Genomic DNA, 8707 nt, shown 5'->3' with positions numbered 1-8707 from the left:
CCTTGGGCCATTTTCCACTGCTTTTCCAGGTCACAAAGCAGGAGCTAGATGGGAAGTGGAGCAACTGGGACACGAACTGGTGCCCATATGGGATCCTGGTGGGTTGAAGGAGAGGATTTAGTTGTTGACCCATTGCACTGGGCCCTAAATTTAGGTTTTTAACTTTGTTAATATGTTAATATGACTGCTCATAATCTTCCTTTACAAACACTTCTATTGAATCTTTAGGTATTCCATTTCTGTAATTTATTTCCATTTTCTCTCTTGGTTAGTATTACCAAAAATCTGTTTTCTTAACCTCATAAAAATTAAGGTTTATTAGTTTTCCATTTATTTTTAAAGTTATCTCTTTTTTTCTTTTTATTTATTATTTGACGCAGGCACAACGATATTTTGTATGTGCCGCCTCACTCTCCAAATGTAAGCAATAACTGAACTAAGTCAGTGTAACATAGGAATCTGACCAGGCCTCACACTGGTACATGGTAGGCGATTTTCTGCTTCCCACTGTAAGCATCAGCAGGAAGAAACACCAGATGAGGCAGGGTTCAGGCCCATATATATGGGATGTAGATGTGCCAAGTAGCTTTTAACTACTGTGCCAATCACCAACTACTACAATTTTTTATGTGTAGTGCCTTCATTATTATTGCTTTAAATATTTTGTTATTTCTATTTCAACCAGAGTTATTTAGTAATTTATTAGTTTCTAAAAACATGAGATTTTTTTGCAACTTTAAATGTATTGGATTATGGTCGAATATCCAAATCTGTACTGTATTAATTGTTTAAATTTATTGTACTTTTTATGGCCTATCACTTCACTAATTTTAATTGCTTAAATTCTAAGTATACAAAAAAAAGAACAGTCACAGTTTATAAATCTTTTTCCTCTTATTTTGTTTTCAAAGGTATTTGGGGTAGGGAGGCAGCCCATTCAAAACCAGTATCCTATAACAGGTTCCTTTCATTTCCTCTTGAATTATTTATATAAGATTCCAGATGATTGCGGGGAAATAGTCTTTATGAAGTCCATGTGTATTTTGACACCTCTCTATTTGCATAGAAATAGTGCATTTTGTTTCTTCCATTTTCCTAAGGAGATTGTTCTTCAGAAAGTTTGAAGCTCAGCATCCTGAGACAACCAGAAGTAAGTACGAGCTTTCCTTTATCACTCCACCTTTTGGGAAGGCTTTACTGCTTCTCCATTTCTGCAGTCTGCTTCTCGAGTCTTCTGATCAACAAGCACAGCAGAAGCTGAGCTGTGGAAGACTGCTTATCTTAACCTGAAAGGCCTGCGCAAATCACAGAAGCAGGGAGCAGTTGTTTCCAGCATGGGGAGGCAGTTCTATCACCTGGGAGACTCTTTGTGGAACAGAAACTGAGATGACGAGGTGAGTGCAAATTTGAGAGCATGAATTCAGTTGAATTTTTCCGCAATTATGAAAAAAGGTACCAAAATCTGAAGGTAATGCCCCAGAGATAGTGGGGTGGCCAAAGGGACTTAGGAAACATTGAAATATCATACGGAACATTTTAAAATTATTTTTCATCAATAAATCATAATTTCATATGTTTGTAAGGTACACTATGATGTTTTGCCATAAGCAATGATTAAGACAATTAACACGTCTATTGCCTTGTTTACTTACCATTTTCTGTGGTGAGATAATTGACATTTGCTCTCTCAGTTATTTTTGAAATACACAGTGCATCATTGTTGACTATGATCATCTTGCTGTGTCTTTGGGAAACTTGATAATCTTTGACCAACATCTTCCCTTTTTGTCCCTCTTTGTGTCCAATCCCTGGTAGTAATTATTCTATTCTTTCTTTCTCTTTTTAAAAAATATTTACTTGTTTATTTGAAAGAGTTATACTGAGAAAGAGGAAGATACACTCAGAGAAACATCTTTCATGCTGGTTCACTCTCCGCATGGCTGATCAGCCAGGAGGATGCCAGGAGCTAGGGACTGCATCTGGGTCTCTTATGTGGGGGCAGAGGAGGCCCAAGAACCTGGGCAATTTTCTGTTGCTTTCCCAGGCACATCAGCAGGGTGCTGGATGGGAAGTGAAGCAGCTAGGACACCAACTGGCTGTGCCAGTGTCACAGGTGGTGCCTTAACCTGCTGTTAATGCAGGTCCTATTGCTCTCCTCTTTGTTTTAATGATTTCATTTTTAAAATTCCACAAGTGAGATCACGTGGTATTTTTCTTTTGGTGCCTACTTTATTTCAATTAATGTAATATCCTCTAGTTTCACGTACATGGTTGACAAATAAAGGAATTTCCTTTAAGATTTCTTTCATTGTGTATGCTTACAGTTTTTTTTAATTCCTAAATGGAGTATTTTTAAAGTTAGATCCCATAGTATCTATGATGCACCCTCCTTTCTCGGTTCTGTGAAATTCTAAGCAAATTTTATATTAAAGAGGGCTCAAGAACCAGAGGGGACATAGATGACCTTTCTTTCGCTAGCTACACATTTCACAATCACTCAATTTTTGTGAGTCTTGCGGGCATTCTTTTGACATGAGTCCATTTATGTTATAGATCCTAACCTTTTTAAAGTTGAAGGCAATCTCTAAATCTTTCCAAATGCCCCTTTCCCTTTTTCCTGCCTTGTCATTTCCCTTAAGGAGTCACTATGAAAACAGTGAAGTTTTTGGAAAGGATTTCTCAGTTCCAGGAAGCCTAACTCTATGAATTTCACCGGTCCTTAAGGAAAGTTACTGAATTACCTCACATGGCATCAAAATCCATTTCTTGGAGTGGAGACATCTATGTGTCACCCTGGAGTGCTTGGGTTTGACTCTCTGCTCCAGGTCCGGACTTCAGCTGCCTGTCACGCAGATCCTGGAAAGCAGCAGTGGTGGCTCCAGTGCCTGGGTTTCTGTGCCAACCTGGAACACCTGGGTTGACTTTCAGACTCCCAGGTTCAGCTCTGGCCCAGCCTGGGTGTCACAGGCAGGTGATGACTGAGTTACTGGAGAGGGATCCTCTTTGTGCATCTTGATGTCTCTCTGCATCACAACTAAACAGCAAAACGTTTAAAAAGTTTACCAGAATGAGATAAAAAGTTTATTTAAAAAATCAGTCTAAACAAAACTCATGTTCACTTTCTAGCATTCCTCTCTCCCATCCCCAGTGTTTCCTCATTTGATTAGATTTCATCCCAGGAACTGAGTAGTTTCACTATTGGTGCAGTTTTAGCTCTTTCTGAACCCTGGGAGTTGATGAACTGCAGTGGAAAAGCTGTGGCTTCCTGTGACCTAAAAAAGGTACTTTGTGTCCCTGAACTTTTTAATCAGCTAATTATCAGCAAAAGATGCAAGGAAGGAAATCTAAGTCTTTGGTTCATTAATTCACAACCGCAGGTCTTTGAGGCAGGCGGGAGAACCTTGGGCTAAGGGCTGGGGCTCTAGGAAGGTTTCCTCGTCACATATGAGCGGGAGCCTTGATCACAATTCAGGCAGTGACTGCTCGGTGGCATCTAGCAGAGCCCCATGGCTGCACCCGCTCCTTCTTTCCTGCCCTGAAAACTCGGTGCAGTGTCTCTTTGTGATATACATCACTTCTCCTACCAGCTGTGAGGGCAGGAGGAAAAGCAATTAAGGATCTTATTAATCACCCAGTTCCCACTGAGAAGGGTCAAACTGCAGCAGGATTTGACAAAGCAACAATAATTCTATCACCAATGGGGTTAGAAAAGTAGATAGTGCAGCATCTTAGAGCCATATTTGGGTTTATTCTTTCTTAGCTCTAAATATCCAAATAGAAAGTGAACATCTCAGAGGTGATTAAGAGATGACCTTCCTTTGGATTTTGAAATTATTTGGGCTCTAATCATATCTGAGTTTGGCCAGCTGTGAGACTCTTGAGAGGTTACAGGAACAGCAGCAGCAAAAGGAACAGGTAAATTCCCATCGGTGCGTTTAAAGAAGAGTGGAGGAAGGACTTTTATTATTATTACAATTTGTTGAATTTCACTGAAAACCATGGGGAAACCAGAGAGACTTTTTTTTCCTTCAAAATTATGCAATGCACAATGGCTATCTATTTAAGTTGTTCACTTGATAGGATTGATGTGATTCAAAAATGTGAAGTAGGGATCGGCTCTTGTGACTACAGCTCATCATTCCACACCCGCACTCACACAGGGGTTGGCTGATTACAGCCTTGGAGTGATCTGACTCCCTGCATACTGCACTTTTCTCCTTGTGGTTTTTCCATACTACTTTGTTCACTCAGTTGGGAAATTTTCATTGATCATCTACCATGGGCCAGGGACACAGAAAGAGAACAACTTTTTTTGCTCCTATGCAGTGTGTAATTTGGCAGGGGACATGTGATAAGGTCCCTGCTGGCCATGCTTTCAGGCATGCTCTGTGGAGTTGGTCCACTGGGGAGAAAAAGGCTTTAGGAGGCAAATATTATGTCTCAAATACGCCTCTCCAAATGAGGGCTTCATAGATCAATGGGTAGAAATGCTAGGCATGGCAAGCCAAGAAGAGGGTTAACATGGACTTCCAGTTCCTGATTTCTGATAGTAAACAGAAATAGTGAAGAATCAAACAAAGACGAGAAAAATGTTCCTGATACTATTAGTTCATCCCAGCAGCACTCCTATACTGTATGCCTCTACTTTACGTCTCCATTTGAAAAAAGTTTTGCATTTTTATTTTTAATTTAATAACTAACTTTAATGTTGTTTAATTCTTCACTTTTTTTAAAGGTGAACTTTCAGTTTAATTTACAAAACAGTGCCAGACCCATATAGTTTCAGTGAAAAACAAGAAGATATTTACACCATTTTTAAAAACATCAATTCAGAAATTCTAAGTCAGGCAAGCATGTAAAAATCAGAATATTAAAAAAAAAAAAGCACCAGGCAAGATTGTCCAAATACACTTCTCAGGGAAATGTGACTTGAAAATGCCCACCAGAATCAGGCGAATTGGAGTGGAACAGGACACTTCAGAGACCAGGAGGCTCATTTCCTCACTTTTCACAGATGAACACAGTGAGTAGACAGGAACTGGTAAAGATCACATAGCTAGAATAGTGACACAGGCAGATCGAATTCCTAGTGCTTTTTGCAACTCCACATATCCAAAACAGGTGGAGGTAAATATCCAGAACACAGGAATGCAGTCCACGGAGGTAAGCACAATGTCTCAGCCCTGACCACAGGACAGGCTGCGGTTGTTAGCACAGCACAGCAGTACACCGTACAGGGCAAGATTAGGCTGAACGAGCTCGTGAAGAACTTCAAAGCTCAGTTTTCACAACACACCCAAATTTCCATTTAATTTTCTACTTTATCTCAAAATGTGCTAGTTTTGAAAAAGTAACACGTCTAAGCTTTCTCCCACCATCCTTTGCATATTGTAAGTATGCTATGTTATCTATGTACATGTAAGTTGTATGTTCTAGAAATAAACAAAATTCATAATTTGGTGACTTCTAGAGTATTTATAAAATGAAAAGCTCTCTATCAAAATGCACTTTTCACTGGGAAAGTAAATAAAACAGACAAATGGATCTACACAAAGCCAACAAGAACTTTGATAGATTTCAGTGTAGGACAGTCCATGACAAGCTTATTTGCCCTTATTCCCCCAGAGCCGCTCAACTTCCAAGTTAAGAATTTTAAAAATATTTTGAACTGGGATTTTATGATGTTGAAATTTCTCATCATTGCACATCATCTTCAGCCAAGCTCTGAGCACTTACAATTCTCTAATTGTTGGGAGCTTCCTCAGCAGCATCTGCAACACTGGTGGTGAAAAGAATCCGCTGTAATACTTGCAGTAACTACTGTGGCTGCCCACATGCAGCAGCTGCATGGTCCACACCCTTCTCATATTCACCTTGAACTAGTAATTCTTCACCAAACTCTATGTCTTCAAGAAAGAACTTTTGAACAGCTGCCACATCTTTAAGGTCAGGTGACTTGGAAAGCCCAGCTCTCTCCTTGGCCAGCTTTTGTTTCTTTCTATGTTCTCACAGCTTATTCTTGAAGTTGGGGTTGCTCCTTCTCTTGTGGTCGAGCTAAATGCAGTAGTCCATGAAGTGGGCCATGCAAACTTTGTTGTGGTCTGCCATGGTTCTTCAGCCGTGCAGTGCAGCAGGAGCGGTTGGCCGCGAACCCTCTGCGCAGACTGTGCCGTTCAGCGCCGTGGCCTGCTCAGCTGCCAAGGGGGAAAGTTAATTCTTTACTTTTCATGATACAGTTCTTTAAGCTCAGGGATTTCCTCTAGCATCTTCTCCCATCCCACCCCACCCCCATTTTCCTCTGTATTGTAACAATAGTTTAGTCCCTCTTATTAGCGCTGCCAGACGACCATGATGATGATAGTGATAATAACTGACATTGATTTAAGATTTTGTATCAAGCATTGTCCTTAGGAGACTGATAAGTGGTAGAGTCAGGATTTGAAGCTAGACATTCAGAAGTTGCCAAATCACAAGTCTTCTATCTGCAGCTAGAACACTCACAATATCATGAGGAGCACTATTATCATTTGATGGAGAAAATGCAAGCACTGGACAGATGAAGGATTAAATGATTCCAAATGTGACTACAAAAACCCGGGAGGTGACATGGTAGCCTAGTGGCTAAATTCTCACTTTGCATCTGTCAGGATCCCAAATGAGTGTGCCAGTTCATGTGCTAGCTGCTCCGCTTCCCATCCAGCTCCCTGCTTGTGACCTGTGTCCATGTGGGAAACCTGGATCTTGGCTTTGGATTGGCTCAGCTCTGGCCATTGTGGCCACTTAGGGAGTGAAGCAATAAATGGAAGATCTTTCTATCTCATTCTCTCTGTAAATCTAATAAAATAATAGTATTTTTTAAAAAATCAATGGAGACCTGCAAGATTATGTAATGGATTTCAGCAAGCCCGATCTCACAAGTAATCTCTTAGCTTAGGGGTCTGAAGGGGCCCTGGGAGGTGCCCTGCCAATTTCACTGTAATGCCTCCTTCTGCTTGGCACCTTGACATTCACCTGTTAGGCACTTTCTGCTCCTGTGTGCTAGCTATTTCTGCCCTCAGTCTGCTGTGAGTTTGCACTTTTGGAGTGGTTATCGTTGGATAATTTCAAAACATATGTGTGAAAGTATTGTAAATGGTAAAGTACCAACAAAATGTTAGGTGTTTGCTGTTTCTATACGAAACTGAGGAAACAAAAAGTGCCTGAGAATTCCTCCTCTGAGGCTCATCCCACTTGTGTGACTCAAACATACCCAAACTCAGTACACCCAATCATGACGTATTTATCTACTCATATAGAGTCACCGAAATAATGTTCTTCCAAAAGATTATCTGGGAAAAGTCCATCACTGCATCAAGTGGCAAAGCAAATCCAATTCTACAGTAAAAAAAAATTCTATGATTGTCTGTAGCATTCTCACAGTTGGAAAAACTACATGTGACATACACAAGAGCTTTTATACACATTCCCTGCATATGACATGTATGTCTTAGGTGTGTACTATGAAGTGCAGAGATACACAGATCTGGGGAGTGGGGAAACTGAGGGCTCAGCCCAGATTTTCTAATCAAGGATTCCAGAGCTTTGCTCATGACATGACGCCACCTCTGGGTGGTTTATCTTACACCCATAGGAGCTGTAAAGATGAGGCTCAGAGGTAAGCTGTATCTGATACAAGCCATGGAGAGGAAAAAAATAAATAGGGGAAATTTTTAATATGGTTACCATTCCATTCTGGCTGTGAGAACTATTGCCTTTAGGACTATTCATTTCTTGGGAGACAGAGTAAGAAAATGCAGGGTAGTAGTGTTCTGAGAGAGACAAGAATTATTATTATTATTTTTTTAATTTGAGAGACAGAGAGAAAGACAGATGGAGAGTAGTCATTCATTGTTTTCTCCTTAAACACCTGAAACAGCCAAAGCTGAAGTCAGGGATGGAGTCTGGAATCAGAAATTCAATCCAGGTGTCTCCCCTTGGTGGCAGGCACCCAGCCCCTGGAACTTTTCCTGTTGCCTGCCAGAGGAAGGTGGAAACAGGAGCCAGAGCTGGGCATTGAACCCAAGGCACTCCGATGTGGGACATAGCCACGTGACACATGAGCCTGCAAGCCCACTTCAGGATAGAGATTTTTAATGTAAATTTTCTCCTTCACAATTTCATCCAACTGTGCCTTGGGCTATAATGTGATTTCTTCAGAAATCTCTGACAAAGAACCTGAAGGTGGGAAATTAGTTCAATATTGTATACCACTATATATATTCTCCCTAATAAGGTTGAAGGTGTTTTCTTTGTGCTCCAAGCATCAGCTGAAGGTCAAGAGAAGTTCATCCAGCCGGGTGCCAGCAGGTACAGAACGGTGAAGTTTAAGAAATGATGGCTTTTGGAGGTCCTCACTTCTTTTCAGACAGCCTTCTGCCCAAACAACCCTCTGAAACAAGCATTTTTGCTTTTCACATGGTTTCATTAGATACATGCTTCCCAATAAATATTTTCATTTTTTTTGAAAGGCAGAATTATTTGAATGGCTGTAGCAGCCAGTGCTGCGCAGGCCAAAACCAGGAACCAAGAACTTTGTAAGGATCTGCCATGTGGGTGTGGTGGTCCAAATACTGGGGCCATCTTCCACTGCTTTCCCAGGCACTGTAACAGGGAGATGGGTCAGAAGTGGAACAGCCAGATCTCAGCTCCATGGGAAGCTGGTGCTCCA

General features: G+C 40.9%; 1 pseudogene; it reads right to left on the bottom strand.

Moving 5' to 3' along the window:
• Positions 1-5651: 5651 nt before the first annotated feature.
• On the bottom strand, positions 5652-6108 carry LOC101531104 (mitochondrial import receptor subunit TOM20 homolog; annotated as a pseudogene).
• Between the last annotated feature and the right edge of the window lie 2599 nt (positions 6109-8707).

Source organism: Ochotona princeps, chromosome 9, assembly GCF_030435755.1.
Source record: "Ochotona princeps isolate mOchPri1 chromosome 9, mOchPri1.hap1, whole genome shotgun sequence".
Taxonomy (NCBI): Eukaryota; Metazoa; Chordata; class Mammalia; order Lagomorpha; family Ochotonidae; genus Ochotona; species Ochotona princeps.
Note: the sequence above shows the minus strand (reverse complement) of the source record. Positions and strands in the feature narration are given on the sequence as shown.